We start from the raw sequence: 19,849 nt of genomic DNA, 5'->3' as shown, positions 1-19,849 counted from the left end.
CACTTTCCGGAATCTTCCTGAGATGTATAAAACGACATTATGCAGCGGTACGGACTGTGCAAAGTGTTCGACAACTCCAAGAATTCAGGCTGCTCAGCCGTGGCTTTTTTCGCTTTGCAAGGGTTGTTTGCACTGTTTCACCAGATTTATTGCCGGACTATTATACTTAACAATTATATTTCAGTAAACGGAACTTCACCCGTATATATTTTTGTCTCCTTAATACTCCCTTACACTACCAAGCTTCTCTGTGCGGCGTGTATTTACTAATGTGATATGATGCAAGAACGTTGCGATAACTGCACGCTTAACTTGCTTGACAATTATTTACAATTACCGTGTCTTATTTTCAGTGACTTTGCTGGCCTCTGGTATCAACCAATTCGTGTACCAGCAGCTCACCACATCTAGACTGCTAACGGAAGGAGAGAAGCCCTAATACGCAGTGCAAAAGAGCTGCACAAGGACAAAATCATTCTTGCGGCCCCTTGCTACAGAGAACTGGAAAAAGCTTATCGGCCTGGAGTGAATCAGAAAAAGAAATTACTAAGTGTACATTCCTGGAAATTCCAACGTCGTACTTACAGAAGATTTTAGCGTCAACAAAGCACACAAAATCTTTTTCGCAAAAGTGTGTGCTGCACACGCAATAAAGAATGCAGGATTGCTATGCCATTCTCGGTTTTATGGAGCATGCGTCTCCCTGCTTCTATGTTTTGGGGATGCAGGGAAACTCACACCAGGGTAAGAAGTAGAGACTGCACCATGAGTTCGTGTAACTACACAAGGGCCGAACAGAATGGTTGCTGCAATCTCACGCTTCGGGAATCATTCTTTCCTGCCTAGTGCGAATAAAGGTAATAAACTCCTATGCGTTACAGATTCGTGAAGTACACTGTCGTACAAACAGAACATTTCTAAACTCCGATTTCGAACACAAAATCTTTGCGGACGACGAAAAAAGAAAGTAAAGAGAAGTGGTTGCTCAGTGAGCTACACACTTGAGGATGAACGCCGATTCATTTCACCAATTTCAATTTTATCAATCAAGTATATCACTGCTGCGACATTTTGAAAGGGCTAAATCATGTTAGGCTCACTCGAATGCATACAACACAGCGGTATTGAGTGGTCAACAAACATGTAGGTTAAAGAAAATGGCAGCATATCCACAGAGTGAATGATGGAGAGCGGGGCGAAGCATCCGTCCGTCCATTTGTTCTTGCTTCCGTCCGTCCATGCGTGCATCTGTGTGGCCGCCCGTGCGTCCATCTGCCCATCCGTGCGTGCGTCTGTTCGTGCATCCAGACGTCCATCTGTGCGTTCGTCCATGCATACGCTCTTCCGTCCATCCGTCCGCGCACACATCCGTGCGTCCGTCTACGCATCTACCTGTGTGTCCGTTCTTCTACCGATTTACACTCCAAGTATTACCATCTCACATCTTTTCATCATATATTCCTCATATAGAAGCACCGTCATCCAGCGGACAATGCAAGGACTGAACAAGAAGAGGCCCACACGCACTTTATTACAGCTTGCGCTTCGTGTCTACTTCCCACCTTTAGCCACCTCGAGCTCATGATATATACTAGTGTACGGTATTCATGGCACTGCGGCCCGACGCTCGCTAAACCTTTTTAAAACCAAGGAGGTTACACCCAGCGAGTATAACGTAGCAACCCTTTCTTGTCAGATAGTGCTCAATGTACATGCCACTGGCTGCTAAGTGGTAATGCGAGACAGGAGAATTCGGCTTTAAGTTAACACGCACGCTGCGATTTTTTTATTGTTCAACAACGCACAGCAGAAATCTCCCACCGGCACCACCTTTAAGGTCAAAATTTAAGACTGGTTACACACTACGACTACTACTACTGCTACGAGGGACAAACGGGGCGCCGCTTTAAGGAGCTTCGCCCCTACAAATGAGCTCTCGGGGTTCAAAGTGAGTGTGCTGCACTAACGACGGCACAAATGAGTCACGTGATGTCGTTTACCATGTCACAGCGACAGCAGCACCAGCCTCTGCAGTGGCTGCCTTCGATACTAATACCTTTCAGTATGATATGACCATATGAGTGATGTACATTTAAGTGTTGCCACGTATGAATGAATGTTTCAAATATATAAATGTAAATCTTTACCCCCAGATTCCCAAGTAAAAAAATTTGTACCAGTATTTGCATGGGATCTTTGTTATTTGCTTAATTGCATTTATTGTAGTTACTTCCGGACAAAAACCTAGAATTAGCTTGCAGTATGTCTAATAATTCATTACATGAATTAGCTTGCAGTATGTCTAATTATTCATTACATCTAGTTTCTAACTATTATGCAGTATTCTGACATCAAGAGAAACAAATCAAGGGGGGCAAAAGCAATAGCACCACCACCATAGCTGAATATGCAGATTATCAGACATGCAATTAAAAAAATTATGGTCTCTAATCCTTTTTCGTCGCACCTACCACGAGGCACAAAGTTCGAAATTAAGTGCATGTGGCCGCTCACCAGTTTTTTTCATGAAGGAATTGTTACCTAGAAAAAGTGCACGATAGTGTGGATACTTGCTTTTCAAAAAGGTGGCCTCTTCTTTGCACTTTCTTTTACCCCTCGTTTTTCGTCCTGTGTATGCATGCCGTTATCACTTGCCAAACAAAGATAACTTCCAAACCCCAATCTCAAACTACTCTTTCTCTGTGTCTTCTAATCAACGAGCTCTCTTCAGCCTGATGTGCCTCCCCCCTTACAGAAAGCAGTAAACCACTCACTTTTCATAGCTTCTTGTTTTTATGACGACAGGACATGTGGCGCACGAGGTACTGTTTCTGTGAAAAGGATGCATTGCAGAGGTCACAGGAAAAGGGATGCTTTCTTCTGTGGATGCGCACATGGTCCACAAGGTTCGCCTTCTGAGAGAACGATGCACTGCAGTGATCACAGGAAAAAGGACGCTCTCCTGTGTGGGTGCGCACGTGACACTTAAGGTTCGTTCTGCATGAAAAAGACGCACTGCAGTGATCACAGGAAAAAGGACGCTCTCCCGTGTGGGTGCGCACGTGACACTTGAGGTTCGTTCTGCATGAAAAAGACGCACTGCACTGATCACAGGAAAAAGTACGCACTCCTGTGTGGGTGCGCACATGGTTCACGAGGACCGTTTTCGTAGAGAAAGATGCACTGCATTGGTCACAGGAAAAGGGACGCTCTCCTGTGTGTGTACGAATGTGGCCTTTAAGATGACTACCTTGAACGAATGCAGCTGGACACAAGTGGCACTGGAAGGGCCGCTCGCCGGTGTGTTTGCGAAGGTGTCTTCGCATGTGGCCACTGTTCTTGGTAACATAGGTGCACAGTCGGCAGGAGTACAGTCCAACTTCTACGGACATGAGTGAATGGTCCTGCTCATGGGATGCTGCACAAGAGATCATGCAAAAAGAACAGAAAGGGCATTGAAAACCATGTTACCTACATTGTCTGCAAGTGGACAACAGCACCAGGTAATAAACGAATGTTGCTGCACTTGTAAATACAGTACATGATTACCATTGCTTGTTTAAACCATATGTTAGTGTAGAAGTAGCTGTGGAATGACAACACGTTTTACAACATTTCCCACCTATCTGTAAGCGAATGTTCGACCTAATACATGCAGAAACCTGTAAATGCACATGGACCTGATTTAGATGGGATTCCAATACTATGCCTAAACCACCAAATGTCTTAATTGGATCCAAAACATTAGGCATTTATTGCTCTTGTTTTGGCACATAGCTGTATAGCAACAGAATCGGTACCCTATTTCAACACATGAAGCATAACAAACAAAATATGAGTGAAAAAGGTAAGTATAAAAGAAACTGGAAACTATGATAGAAGGAGAAAAATCGTTAGCAAGGAACCAAATGACATCACAATTTTCAACTAATGATATATTTATGTGATTTGCATTAAAAATTGGTTCTCCATGTGTACTAGTACTGTTCGTAAACTTCCAATTAAGGTTTCTGTCCTGCTCAAGTGAAAACTTAATTTACCACAAAATACATATTGAGCTATTTGCTGTATATTATTTCACACATTTACATGACCACACACAATTCTCACAACATATCCCATTTTATCATAATTGTTAACAAATCCCACTCCATTTTAACAATAACCATACATCGATTCATGCTTAGAAGGCCCCCTTTTAATGCCAAAATGATCAACTGCCAAGGATATGTGACGAAAAATTGCACTGAAGTCGACACACTAAATGCGCTTTCGGCATTACCTGCGACAAAAGGGTGAGAAATGAATTATCAAAGCGAGAATTTACTTACTTCAAGGAGTTTCTAATAATTTTCAATGAGAGGGTATTACATAAGGGTGTGAGAAAAATTATATACAATGTAATAGATGCAATGCAACCATAAAAATTTGCAAAAAAAACAACACTTACTTAAGCATAATCAAAAAGGCAACACAAAAACAGAACACTTTGAAAGTATTAAAAGAATATTTAAAAATGTAATGTAATACAATAGAATAACATAATAATAGAGCACAAAATAAAAATGAAATGGGTTATTCAGAAGACACCAGAACACTGAACTTGGTTATCTTTTATCATTGAATTTTGAAACGTTGCTTTCTATTAGAAGACTCCAAGGCAGCTGGTTCAATTCAATGATGGTTTTTGGAATGAACGAATCAGCGAAGGGTGAAAGTACGGCAGGAAATGAGTTTGCAATAGTGAGAGGACAATCACCGCATGGAAACATGGCTAAGCGTTACTGAAAGAAGTCGTCATGAAGCAATGGATGATGATAGTACGTATGCAAAAGAGATAAGTGAGCAAGTTTACAGGGATGAGAAAGGTTATCAACACCAGCACGAGCTTTTAGGCAGTGACACAGTGAAACGAGAGTAGTCAGAAAAAATGAAGTGAGCAGCAGGTATCTTCAGAGATATTAAGTTATCTATTATATACACTCAAACCTCGATATAACGAACCCAGATTTAATAAAAAATTGGTTACAACGAAGTAAATAAAAACAGTCTTGCAATAGATAGTGTTAGAAATGAACTTTTATAATAAATTCTTTAATATAAAAAACTTAGTTTCATCTAAGATGCAACTATGAAATAACGACGTTTGAGTGTATGCTGGTACTGGGGTTCCACATGGCAGACACCTACTCAATTTTAGGGCACGTTAAGATAACACACGAAAGTTTTTACGCATGTGCTGGCACTGGAAGGCAGGGTTTAGCAGCTGCAAAAATGTAATCAATCTGGCAGTTTTAGGAAAAGTCAGATCGGAGGTGAAGGTCCAGATACCTTTATATTGTGGCTGACATTGTACGAGTGTGATTAGATTTATATGTGGTAGGGAAGTGGCAAGAATTTCTAGTGAAGGAGACAAGTTTAGCCTTGCAGTGATTTAGCCTCATAGGCCATAATGAACACCATAAATTGATGGATTCGAGGTCAAATTACAGGTATTGCTAGTTTTCTTCATCACTTCTGATGGCACGATACAGAACGATGTCGTAAGCAAACAATCTAATGAAAATGGTGCGACATTTGGTGGCAAAAGAGAATAGAGAAACATCAAAGGCAACATAAGTGGTTATTACTCAGCGTGTGGCACTGTGAAAGGAGTAAATCAAGTTTGTCAATATTGCTTCAATACTTTGTTGAGACCTATACAAAGACATACACAAAGGTTTTACAGAGAAAAGGCCTAATGAAGCAACACCAGACTGCTACTATATTACTATTATTTACATATTGCAGTGAAATATCAAGGTGCCAACAGCAAGTATTAGGAATTGCAGTTACTTATTCACGAAACTGTTACTGATAGCGCATATAGGTAGGTAAAGATGTGTGTTAGTAAACACCTGGACTTGTGCTTTGTCAGGCAGGCACAACTTCTTTACACTAAAGCTTACACACATGCGCACACCACAATGAAATTATTACAGGTTTCCAAATTTTAATTGAATTACAGAGTAGAAACTGAATAGTCATTTTCACTCATTTCAATGTAAACGGTCCTTAGTAGCAGTCCACAGACATGGCCACATCACTGTCACATTCTCATGTTCATAATGCATTAAGCTCCAGCAAATGTGCTAAATGGCAAATGATTTCCAAGAAGGTGCAGGTGCAATGCATTGTTGTCAATATTCAAAGCATGAAACTTCTTTGCTTCTTTACAGAGGGGATAAACACATCTGCAAAAGCACACAGAACACTGTTAAAGTCACTATGAAGAACACAGTATGCTCAAACATACTTTCACTATTGGCATGAACTGGGCCTGGTCGTTAGAAATATATTATATACCATTACTACCATACCTGCACAAATATTCTTTCAGTAATTCGTAAGGTGAAACGATTTTAAAGCTCTACGCATAGGCCAGCTCAACTCTCAGCACTTGAAATTGTGAAAGAAATATTGAATTCAAAAACACTTGAGGCAGTGCAATGCAGAAGCATAAAGGATATGAATGCCCAGTGAATCAAACCGATGTGCCAAGTATTATATACCATTTAGCACACCATATGTGGGTGGACTATAATAAACAAAGCTGCAGTGGCTAAATAATACTGGGCACATGAACCATAGATGCCATGAAACTGAATGGGTGCACCTGGTACATGTTTTTCAAGACAATTCATAGGTCTATTTTTTTTTAGTTTCCATCAATAATGAAGCGGTGCATTATGAAGAGAACACACCTGTGATACTTCAACCAGTGCATAAAGACAATTCTATGCACTACAATTTCTTACATTGCTGTCCCTCTTTCCCATCTATCGTATCAACAAACGACCAGACAATTAAACGGTGACACTGCACGGCGGGCTGGCGAGTCATCACTACACAGCCAGGAATCCACATAAGTAGTTCGACGCAAAGGACCATTTAATCTACCAGAGGTCATTATATAATCCGGTTTGACTGTACCACCAAAATACAAGCAATTGTGGAGCTTCATCTTTATTTGAATGTCTCATACTGTCTCCCACCTGCAATGAAGACTGGAATAGAGCTTTCTCAGATCCTAGTGTGGCTACTACTGCACATGCATCTGTTTGCTCATTCTGGTCCTAGGGGACAGTGCTGCACCCTAGAATGATCACACCTTTACTGAACAGTGTGAACAGTGTAATTTAAAAAAAAATGCAATTGTACACTTTGCTTAAACGCCAGTAGAATCAATAAGAATAGATGCTATCTTAAATGGCGCTGAGAAGCAGCTGAGAAATAAAGCATCACGAGTTCTCTTTCTTTCGTAAGAAGAAAAACTATCCAAAGTGAACAAGCTGCAAATATACAAATACTTCTACATCAACTGCATTGAACAATTTAGGAAACCCTGAGGTAAGCACAATAATGGCCAGACACCCAGTTGTTTCACTCAGTATGCACAAGGACAAAAAGAATAATAATTGTTAGTACTTAGCACCCCAAAATCGTATATAATTATGAAGGATGCTGCAGTGGAGGGCTCCAGAAATTTCAACCGCCTGGGCGTTTTAACGTGCAGCTGAATTCAAGTACATATTACTCAAGCATTCTCGCCTTCATAGACAATGAGGTCATGCGGCCAGGATTTGATCTTGCAGCCTTTGGGTCAGCGCTCAAACCCTGTAACCAATAGACCAACATGTTGGGCAAGGTCAAAAAGAGGGCCAGTGCTTTAAAAAGTAAGGAATCACCGTTACCAGTCACCCATTGCTTGTGAAATACAACCAAAGTAATTATCCTTTACCAAGGCAACAGTGAAATTGTAGTTCAAAAGCAATGATTATGACAGACAGTGTGAACCTAGGAAAAAGAATGTTTAGTTAAACAGAAACTCACCATGCTAAATGATGAGCTAAAGCACCATGTAGGGCCGTGTGTATGTTACATTGGTTGCACTAAGAGCGATCCCACCGCCCAAAATAAAGAGTTTTCAATATCATTCCGGTCCAGGACACTAGTAACATGCATTGCAAACACAAACAAGATACAGTACCGTCTATTGTCAAAGTGTCAAAGGGAACACTGTAATGAGCACCTGTCATATTGAAGCCCCATAACTGCTGGTAGACGTAGAAAAATTATTCGTGCACGGCACTGGTCTATCAAAAAAAGTCAGAACAGTCAACCAGAAGTAGTCTGACGCAAATCTAAGCCACTATGCTTTTGCCAGAAAGCGAAATGCGGACTATGCACATGAAAGTGTTCCCTTTACCAGTGATCTCCTCTGTACATGAACAACTATTTTCATAGCCCATTAAAACTAATAACGAAGCAAGCATGCAGAATATGTCGTACTTTCTGCACTTAACGAGCTGGTCCAACTGTGCCGCGGAATCATGGGCACACTAAGAATGCCTACAAAGGCAAACGGACGAACCGTTGCACTGAAGCGCTATACGCTGAAGCTCACTTATCAAGCAGTGTCCAGGGCCACCTACCTCGTTGGCACAAAAGATACTTATCAGGTTATCGCTTCTGGTGTAGCTGATATTCATGTTGCTGTTGACATTGTTACGTAACAGTAAACTTGCGACTGTTTAACATGTATCTGTGTGTAAGACATCTGTACATATCTTTAGCATCATTTTGTAACTTATTTCTCAATGAAAAATTGCCACACAGTGACCCTCCCTCTGCATGCTTAGCATAACATCGATTCCTAAGGTGAATGGCATCTGCCAAATTTATTTGTGGAGGTGCATGGTGCAAGTCTACATTGCCTTCGCCGATGTTGTCATAAGGAGGCAAAACAAATTCTTTAAGCGCATTTGATCTCTAAGAGTTCTAATCCATGCAATTATATACACTACGTGGGCGATTTCATTCACTGGGGCATGAAATTACATTGGCTGTGAATCAACACAAACACAATCGATTCTATTTTGGTACTGCTTAAATTACTTGAAACAGCAATGTGCATCTGCAGTCACTTTTATTTTGAAGAAATTGTATATTCACTCATATTTGTTAGTGGATAGAACAGTGTACAAATGAACATATTCCGGCTAGAGGCACACTACTCCACTGACTAATATATGGACATACGAATTCAATAAAAACAATTCTCCAGTCATTCAAAACTGCTCGTGTTGCCTGGGGTACCTCCTACTTTTTCTGAAGAGAAACTTTTATCCAGCCGCCGTATTATGTACATGCTGGAAACATACAGGACAGCACTGACAACATCACACTTAGTTACACCCTTTTTCTCTCAGATGAGGCGTAAGACAAAAGTTGATAACGGAGCAAGCCCTGGCCCCAGTGCTGCTTATATATGGAGTGCCACAACAGGAAGGACACTGAGGACTAATATCAAGTTAATGTGCACTGTTCCCAATATTCCAAAAACCTTGTTGAGCAGCACATTTTTGCTTAAAAATTTCGCTTAAGAAATATAGCTGTATTTCAATGTTTTACTAACTTTCAATTTTTTGAACTACAGTATAATGGTAATAACTATCGTTTGGATGCCGTGCTGTTTCTAATCGAATGTGCACATTCTTTTTTTTTTTGTCTTATCATCCTTTTTTTGCCATGAACCTACAATCATGTAACATATCCTATTTGTTTTGCTGTCTGCCAGGCTGTGCCACACCACTCACCAAATGGCTTTGGCAGGCCTAGCCACGTGTACTACTTCAGAATATAAATGATATTATCGCTATTATTTCCTTTCGTTGCACCAAAGAATTGCAACTACAGATGTGTTACTCAATTAGGTGACAGACTGTAATAGGTTTTGTCCCTTCCCCCTCATTGCTTGTCAACTGAAGCTGTTGCAGCTGTCAAGCTACTCCAGTGAGAGAGCTCAGGTAAGCTTGCATTGCAAATTTGTAATTTAATACAACACAATAACTGGGAGACTTGCACAAGAACGATGAAGACAGTACAGTTACCAGTGCTCCTCCCAATCATCTCTCATCTTTAGAAGAGTTTAACTGGCCAAACACACATGGACTTTCCCTATTTTTAAACCTTCCATACCTACTTATCTATATAGTGCACCACAGCCCCAATGTGTAAGATGCCAAACTAGAACACATATCAGAAACACATTTTTGCAGGTTCAGCTTGGGATTTCATTTGACATATGTCATTGTAGGTACCCTGCAACATTTTGCGAACATGGTGAGAGAACACTATTAACCAGTAGTCAGCGCTTATGAGAACATGTAAGCCAAATGTTACAGCATTGCACGTGCCGAAGAATTTTCAATTATATTTCAAAGACACCTTAGCTACAGATCACTCACTCCGCTCTAGGCGAATTCCACAATACATTGGCTCGACTTTGTCATGAATGAACAGGCACTGCCATTGGCGGATTTGAACATTAGTGTGGTGCGCAATCAAAGCAGCCACTACATACTGCCGCCACGCTTTACGGTAGTAAAATAACACTAGAATTCAGCCTGTGATCACCCTGAAAGAGAGTCAACGGACTTAAAGAGAAAAAAAGGAAGGAAAGTGCTTAAGATCATTATGCATGCTCATAAAACTTTTCGAAAAACCTTTTGTTGTCACTATCCGTGTAGCCTTTAGAGTGCTTGACGGAATGAAAGAAGAGAGAAAGCAGTCAATACATGGCACAACTTGCTGCAACCCACTCGTACCTTACACATACGAAACATATTTCTGACAGTTGATTTGAAGCAATAAATCATGTCTACTTGTGAAGCAGTACATGTAGCCAAGACACAAAAGAAACGAATAGGACATCTTCTGTGCCTTGTCTACATGTGCTGCTTCACAAGTATTCATGAACTATCACCAACTCACCAAACTTTCAATATTACTCAAGCAATAAATTTTGAATTCCATAAGTAGTTGGGAAGCTATTGCAGGGCAAATCATGCCAAGTGAAAGGAATTGGTAGCAGTCACTTGGATTGTGATGTAATACCCAGTCTTTGACCTAGGACCACTAGCCAAGGAACTCAATCGAATCGAACAAGTGTACACACACACACACACACACACACAAAAAAAAACATATTTACCGGCAAAAGTGTAAATATTAAGTAACTGTGACTAAATCAGTCTGTCATGTGCAGTGCTGTGCTAAATGCACGCATGAATTGGAAGTTTCTCACCATGTTTAGTTAGTGGCTTCCTGGACGATAATCACTTGGAACGACGTGCCTCTGATGTCGTCAGCGTAAGCCAGCCCACGCCATGACACGGCTGTTTTCCGCACCCGCGGCAGTACTGAGTACTGTAGTAGTAGCTTGGTAGCTCAGACAGTACACCACGGTCATGCCAGCCACTTGGAACAGTACAAAGAAAAGAAGCTCACAGCAAATCAGGATTTGCAGCCACTTTTGATGGCGGCGGGAACCGTGGCACTCTGAGTGATCCCTGAGCCAGTGACCCAGCGGGCCTGCAGGCCTAGTTGTTGATTGCCCAGCAGTCAGGGGCAGCAGCTGGAACGACAGCACGTCAGCCAGTCTTTGGTGCAAGTCACCCAGCCGGATTCCAGGAATAGAACAGCACCCCAAGGACGTCAACGAGTTCTCCAGACCAGACACCTAGCCGTGAACTGTCTCAAATGTTGCTCAGCCTCGAACATAGGCATGCGCTTTTTTGCCGACAGTGTGAGCGCTCCTCTTTTTTGTCTTCACCCTTCATTGAGCAGTTTCGGTTTCTTCCTTCAGCCCTATAGTACAGTGTGAAAGGCAGATGGACAGTGCTATGGCGCATCACCTCGATGAAACTTTAGGTGCGCTATCACACTGAAGGCAGGTCTTCACAGAATAATTGCACTTTGTCATTTTTTACGATAGGGAACACGAGAGCACACGGCCTCTGTTCTGCTGTGGCCGCCTACATTTCCACAAACTGCCAGTAAGAGGAAGCACGCCTGCTTTTGTTGATTTTGCTCACTGCGAGACTGAAGTGCGATTGTAATGTAGCAATGACTGTGCAAGAAGCACAACTAATTATTTTGCTTTCTCACTCAAGACACAAAAAGCGGATGTGGTTTGTCCGGCTGTCAGTTGATGGTGCTGTCGGCAGTTGCCGCGAATTCCAGGCCACGTGCTAAGTTGTTCCCTTTCATAAACATGCAGAGCTTACATCCTGGCAGAGCTTGTTTAAACCAGGGTGGCGAAGATAGATGTGTGGCCCCCATTTTCTTGACAGTCAGTGTATTGTACACAAAGGAGTGTCAACAGCTGAAATGCTATGCAACATTGAGCAATGTGACTGGCACAACAAAGTACAACATCGTACAGCATATATTAGTGCTTGACCTCTGTTTTACGTGCCCTTTGCATACTGTTCTTGTAGGAAAGCCATAAAGTAAACCTTGAAAACAGTGAAATAACATCTCTATCACAGTATATAGGCCAGCTGTCCTCGTGGCCTGTATTCTTAGTCCTAGTTGGTATCTGAGAAGAAAAATTTTTAAAAGCACATAATTACATTATTATTATTACCACAAAATTTGTGTGAATTAGTCTAACAGTAAGTTAAGGAAAGCACCTTGGTGTCCAGGTAGCAATTGTTAATTACAACATAGGATCCTCCAAAGCAGTGCTTTTTCTTTTAACTTCATTATAGAGCGGTCACAGCTAACCTGCATCTTCAGCGATCCTCAGGCAACATGCCACCGAGTATAGAAAGCATGCTTTATAATTCTCTTGATCGCTGTATGACACTATATTGTTACAATGGTTTATTACAGTGGGTCATAACAATGTATTTAGCCACTGTACATAGACAACCAGATCAATTGATACCTCAATGCCACGGAGGAAGAAACAAACACAATTATCACAAAGCCAGGGCAGTTGAAAACTCTGTATAGCAGTGCAGTGTGAACTATAGCAATTCGCTTTCCAAATTTGAGTCTACACAAGTTATGCGGAGCACTTAATCTGTTATTGATCAGAATGACTACGTGACTCTGCAAAAAATTATCAATACCATTTCAGGGTTGAAATGAGCTGCATTTGTGGCGATAGCACGTCAGCTAAGAAAGAACACATCTGAATAGGTGAAAAGATGATAATATTAGAACTGATAAGTTATTGTGATTTATTCCCCTTCGTCATCTGAGGTTGTTCAGACTGCCCAGTCATCGGAATATGAATTCCCAGTCAAAATGTGAATTCAGCTTCTGCCGCCATCCTTCGTTTAAGCAGTGTGTTTGATGACTATGCGCCATTGGAACAAAAAAAAAAAAAACTAATTTATTCATCTGTTAATGCAAAGCATAAAATCTTTGAAGGTCATTCAAAAAGTAAAGGCCATTTGGTTCCAAACAGGGAAATATTCATTAGCGGATGTTTTTATTGGTGGGCTTAGTTTAGCGAAAACCTACTTCACTTTTCAAAGGAATCACTTCTAACTTTTTAACACTTTCTATGTTGTCACAGTAGTTTTTTTAGTCAATCTGCATAAGAAAACGCAACCTGGTAATTAAACCTGTTGCGAACGGTGATATTGAATTTCTCACTCTCTTCAAATTGTACCCCGAGTAGAGCTGCCACCTTTCCCGGAAAAAAAAAAACGGCCCGTCAGCGGGGGTCACGATGTTGAAGTTGTGTGGAAAATAAACAAAGTTCATGTTAAATCTTGGACATGCGATGACATTTATTGTACCCGCCTTCAACATCAACATAATATGTCCATGTACATACAAACACAGCACTGAGCGAATCAATTAGTTTCTGTTGGCAAGCGCACAAATATCATGAGTCTTACAATGTTTGCACTCAAAACGAGCGTTAATTTATTACGTATGTAAACAAAATATTTGCCTTCAAGGTTTTTAGCAAACTAAAACATTGGGTGCTAAAACTCGTAGACACAACCTTCATTTCCGACAGAAACTTGCAGAAAATGGTGAATTTAATGTGTTTTTCACAAAGCGCCACGCCTTGAACTAGCGTGCCTTCAACTTACTCGAACGGCCGTGCCTGGAACAGGCCTGCCAACAATGCCATTCCGTCGCCCGTACCCCCTTGCACAGTACTTGTTACTGTGCTGCCCATTGTCTTTCTCACCACACATGCTCTCAAAAAGTGCAGTGTCAGTACGATTAGCCTCAGCCGCATTATGATATTTGACAACAAATTGGTGAGAAATATATCGTGTTGAATATAAAGAAATGACCCCACGCTGTTGTGCTAGGTATCCCTGCATATAACATTGTTCTCGATATTGTGTTTAGAATCCATGTTCTTACCTGAGCGTCCGATCTTTTTACGACTAACTAGATCAACTTCCAGTTGTGGTAAGCAAGTGCATCCTGGGAAAACACCATTTACAGGATCATGTTGAAAAGGAAACTTGGTTTACGTTTCAAAAGAGGTAAAAGGGTTGCAGTGACAGGCACTTTAATTGAGTAACAGTTGGCGAATAATGAAAGCCCGAGTCAAACATTTCAGCAAGAGAAAATTCCTGTGAAAGTTGTCACGGATTACAAGTTAAGGGAATTAGCTACCCTTGCCCTTGCTCGCCTACTGTAGATCAGCTGACACACGAGATAGAGGATGCCTGTCGGTGCTCCCAAAAGCACTCATTCGTAAAAAAGAAATCATGCACCAGTTGCACCACTTGCAATCATGCACCACTTGCAATACACTACACATGACATATACACATACAATAGGGACATATGGAACACCAATAACACTATAGACAGCTGAGAAGTGCTGGAAGTCATAGTAGCAATGTTAAAAAAATAGGCAGTGAATAATCATTGCAGTCAAATCTGCATAATGAAATGTTCTATAATGTTTATTCACAAAGTAAGGGCCATTTCCTAGTCTTTAAGTATTTGCATGTCAGACTGAAGAGTTATGTGCACAGCACAATCTGCTACTTCTCAGCGAAAGTACTGAAGTGATTGTTCTGGCTCAGTAGTCACCTGCTTGACTGGGAACGCCGACAACAATGTTGGCGAATATTTTTTCTCACACTTGTTGTGGGTTGCACACTGTATCTACAATTTTTCATGAAAAAGAATCACTAGCTTTTCCAATTTACGAGGATTTGTGCACAGTTCATGGATCAACTGTGAGGAGTGAAACAAGTGTCGGAACACGGCGTTGAGACTTCCGAAATGGCTGCACAAATGTATACAAAAAAGAGTGGAGCACCACGCCAAGCATCCAGACTAACCAAACTGTTCAAGTGGACAGGATATTGCAATATATTGAGGACTAACAGTTACTGGTTTGTAAAACAAAGTTCTCCTTGTTGGCCTCGCTACAATTTGTACAATTGTAGCCCATATGACCAGATATCACAAAGCTAGGTTCCAAAAATGCTTACCGACCAAGTCAAACACTAAAAGACATTAGGTGGATGAGCGTTTCTGGACTGCTACCGAGAAAACAGGGATGATTTGTTTTCGCACACTGTTTGCACAAGTGACGACGCTTCAAAGTGTACGCAACTGCAGAAACAACACAGTGGTGCCACCACTCCTTTTCACAAAAGCCGAAAAAAATTCAAGCAATTAGCTCACTCCAGTTAGAAAATGGCTACCATTTTCTTAGTCAAAAAGGGAATTTTCAGTGTTTAATTTCATTAAATGTGGGCCACATTTACAGCTGACATATACTGTGAAACACTCACCACAGTAATAAGTACGATAAACATTGATGACGTCATAAATTCTCATCCGGAATTGGCTTCCTACATGACAACATGCATCCTTGCACCACAATCAAAACCAATGAAAAGATCAGATATTTTGGTAGGGAACACTAATTGCTCGCCCTACTGTTCTGTGCCAGCACAGTGTGATTATTTCTTCTTTCACTCGAAACAGTGGAGGTGGGTACAATTAGAAGACGGTAGAAATTCACGATCACCGTTCACAACAGGTTCAATTACCAAGCGGCGATCTTTTATTCAGTTTGACTAAAGAAACTACTGCAACGGTACGAGAAGCACTAAGAAGTTAGCAGTGATTCTGTAGAAAAGTGAAGTAGGTTTTTGCTAAACTAAGCCCACCAACAAAAACTTCTGCTAATGAATATTTACTTGCTTGGAACCAAATGGCCCTTATTTTTTGAATGATCTTCAAAGGTTTTATGCTATGCATTGACAGATGAATAAATGAGGTTTTTTTTTTACACTGCCCAAACGATGAACAACCGCAAAGCTGAATTCACATTTTTATTCTTCACTACTTTCTAACTGTCTGCCTCACTCACGGGTATCATACAAAACTAGTCCTTTTGGCTACATATTTCACACCAATATCAAGGAAATAGCTGTTAGAAGATTTTCGAATTATCAATATATGCAAACACTGGCCAACTTTGACTATACCTACTGAGTGCACTCAGTCATTGTTCTGTTAAAAATTAACATACTTTTAAAAATCCCTTATTGTGCATGAGGTATTTTACATAGAACAAATAATATTACAGTAAAAGGTCGTTATTTGAACTCGGTTAAGTAAAAGCGCACAGACCTGTGTATTCCTATTCGGGGAAATCTCTCGACAATTTGAACACATTGGTATCCACAACAGCTAATTCAAACTGGGAGCCCCTTGTTTTCGTTAGTGCTCGCACATGTCTGTCCAGAGTGATCACAAAATTTTGCAAAAACAAACCAAACTAAATTAACTAGAGGAGGAAAACAACTGAACAGCAGCATTTCTCAGCAGATGAGATTTAGGGCGCTGAAGTGGAGCCCTTGGACAAGCTAGGAATGGTGGTGATGGAGTCACACTGGAATAAATGCAAGCAAATGCAAATTACTGATTACATCTAATTTTGATTGCCTTAACTTTGTCATGCAAACAAACATGTTTCAAAGCACAAATATTGACACTGCAGGACAAAGGCCTCTTCCATGATCAGTTAATCAACTTAATCCTGTGCTTTCTGCTGCCACGTTACACGTACAAACTTTTTAATATCACTGGCCCACCTAACCTTCCATACTCACTTCATGCTTTTTCCTTCTCTATGAGTTCAATCGTTCCCCTTAAGGACCAGGGGTTATTCAGCCTGCGTGCTTTGGCCCAGCCCATGTCCATTTCTTCTTCTTGATTACAACTACAATATCCTTAACACCGATTTGTTCCCTGACCCACTCTGCTCTCTTCTAATGTCGTAAGGTTACACGTATCATTTTCTTTTTCATCGCTCACTGCGTCGTCCTCAGTTTAAGCTGAACCCTTTTTGTAAGTCTCCAGGTTTCTGCTCCGTAGGTAAGTGCGGGCAAGACGCAGCTGTTATATACCTTCTTCTTGAGGGTTAGTGACAGATTATCATTCATGATTTGAAAGTGCTTGCCGAATGCGATCTACCCATTCTCATTCTTCCTTATTCTTTTAGGTATTTTACTCTGATGGTTTGGCTTTGTGATTGCTACCTCTGCAAAACATGTCTTGCTTAATGAAGGCTTGAGTTCTTGTACGGTTTTTTTTTTTTAGAACTTTGATAGTGTCAGTCCCAACATGCATGCGGTATCAGTAACTGTTTCAACACTACTCTAGCTGTACCTAGCACTGTCTTGCAACAGTCTTTACATTCACAGCAATCTATACAAAATGTGAAAAAGAAGTGCTTCTAAATATGCACTACTACAAGCCCATTTGTTACCTAGTTATATGTGATACTCTATGCAAATTTGACACGTAGAGTGAAGTACAGTATGTGCAGCCCATGACAAGCACTGTTAAAGAGTTTCGAAGCCTACACATTTCCTGAAAACTCAGTAATTCATAAAGAAAGAAACAACAATCTGTGCACCCAACTTTGTACAGATTGAACATACCGTACGCTTTCACTGTTTTTCAGTAAAAGGCTTCCGTTTGTCAAGCTGGCATATTGATGGCGCATAGGGTTGTCACTATGGCAACTGTATAGCTTCTTACGAATGGATGTGGGTAGCTTGAAAATCAATAGTCTCTCTTTAGTCTAGTTTTCTGAGAAGAAAAAAAAAAATGAGCAGGGTAAGACATAAATGGCTGAACAAATTATGTTGAATAAATAAGGTGTCTTCAACCATACCTTGCGAGGATTTTGGCTCATGAGCTTGCTTTCAGTGATGACACATTCTCCGCTGACTTGAGGTAGGTTCTGAGTGGTGAGGTATCCAAGCGTACACTGATATGAGCAGTTCCTTGGAGGCTGCGGTTGGGTTGTAAGAAAAAAAAACGTTCTGATTACTCTGGTAGAAGCGTGAACGGATTTATGATGCATGACTAAAAAGAATGTATACGGGAACACCGCATATAAAAAGGGTAGTGTGGACATAGCCCTGCTGTTTTTGTGAATTCGTCTTGTGGATGGCATTATGATGAATTCGTTTTAGTGACGTTCTTCAGAGGACAAAGCTAGGTAATTCCCGGACTGGATGGACTATATAGTTCATGCAAATGTAGTATGCTTCACTGCAAATTTACCAAAAATGTACAAATGCAGATATGTACTGCAGGTTCACTTGGCTCTACTATGCATTGAATTTATGAGCATATATTGCAGCAGACTCATTTTAAGCAGAAACAAGTAGAACTTATGCTGTGATCTGTGCTACAAATTTTATCAGTAAAGACATTTTCAGCGAATGTGACAACAATCTCAAACATTCACAAGCTGTGCATCTCGTTAGCTGTATAAGTCGAAATAGTTTATGAAATGACAAAAACTGTAGCGCATACAAAAGAAAAGGGCCATGTTCAGATGCAAAGCAGCGCATTTTCACTCAACGGCGAACACGCCCACATTGTGCGAGATTACTCCGTCTTCGTAGGCAGTCTTCGCGCGATTTGCCGGCGTTGAATTTTCACGCTGGAGGCTGCGCAGCCGGAGTTCGATGAAGCATAGCAGCTGACATGGTTCACAGCACGGAGGAAGGTGGTTCACAGCTTCTAGACACGTTCGCTTCGTCGTAGCGGCCCCTAAAGTCTGACTCACAAGCTCGCATTGATATATCAAAGCTGAATTGAAACGGAGCTTCGCAATGCCGATCGACAAAAAATACAGTAGCTAACTGCGGAAGATTTGAAAGGGAAACGCAATCGATGCCGATGGGCTGCTGCTTTTCGAGTGTCAGGCAAGGAGAACCTCTGGAGTGGCAATCCTGGCCGCCACTATAGCGTACAAGAATTATACCGCCACCAACGGGAGCAAGTGAAGCCGCCACCGGCCATATTGCTAGAGGAAAAACAGGTTCGAACCACCATAGACCGCAATGGAATACGTGCGTTGCGCGCATCGGTATGCAGTTCCACGATTAAAAAAAAAAAAACGAGATGGAAATCATTTTTAGGTTACACCAACGAATAAATACATCTTCTTGTTTATTAAACAAATTATTTCATGCACCCATTGTCAGCTACATGCTTTCAGATCAATCTGTTGTCGAGGGATGCATATCGAGCTTGCTGGCACGCTATTGGGATACAAAAGGGTTGTAGTATATATTGGGGTTTCAAGAAATGCGCTTGCAAATACTCAAGATCAAGGGGAACGTGACATTTGCTCGCCTCTTTTATATTTGTGCTTAGGTGTGTCGGCAGATTACCAGACAATATATATATATATATATATATATTTATTTATATATATTGTCACGTGATCACAGAACGACCACAACGTCTGTTCACAGGAGCAGCACTGGACGTCGAGCCGAACCGAACGTTAGAGCACGAGCACACACCAACCGTCCTCTTCTTCTTTCACACCATGGCACATACTTGCATTGGCGTGGCTAAACCTCGTTCCATGCCTGTGGCATCACCCCCCCCCCCCCCCCTTCGAAAAAAAAGTACCACCCCGATGACCAATGCCGATTAAAAGTTAAAGTAGTCGCGTACACGCACAAAGACGCGTGAA

General features: G+C 41.2%; 1 long non-coding RNA gene across 2 annotated transcripts; it reads right to left on the bottom strand.

The window, feature by feature from the left end:
* Positions 1-3,276: 3,276 nt before the first annotated feature.
* On the bottom strand, positions 3,277-19,026 carry LOC142771704 (uncharacterized). Of its 2 annotated transcripts, XR_012886086.1 has the most exons (6): positions 18,673-19,026; positions 18,023-18,142; positions 17,787-17,937; positions 14,227-16,732; positions 11,129-11,691; positions 3,277-7,656 (listed from the first exon to the last, which is right to left on the bottom strand). It is a non-coding gene; the product is annotated as an uncharacterized LOC142771704 (long non-coding RNA). The 2 variants fall into 2 exon arrangements; XR_012886087.1 differs by lacking the exon at positions 14,227-16,732.
* Between the last annotated feature and the right edge of the window lie 823 nt (positions 19,027-19,849).

The sequence above is a fragment of the Rhipicephalus microplus genome, chromosome 9 (assembly GCF_043290135.1).
Source record: "Rhipicephalus microplus isolate Deutch F79 chromosome 9, USDA_Rmic, whole genome shotgun sequence".
NCBI classification, from domain to species: Eukaryota; Metazoa; Arthropoda; class Arachnida; order Ixodida; family Ixodidae; genus Rhipicephalus; species Rhipicephalus microplus.
This window is presented reverse-complemented; position numbering and strand designations above follow the sequence as displayed.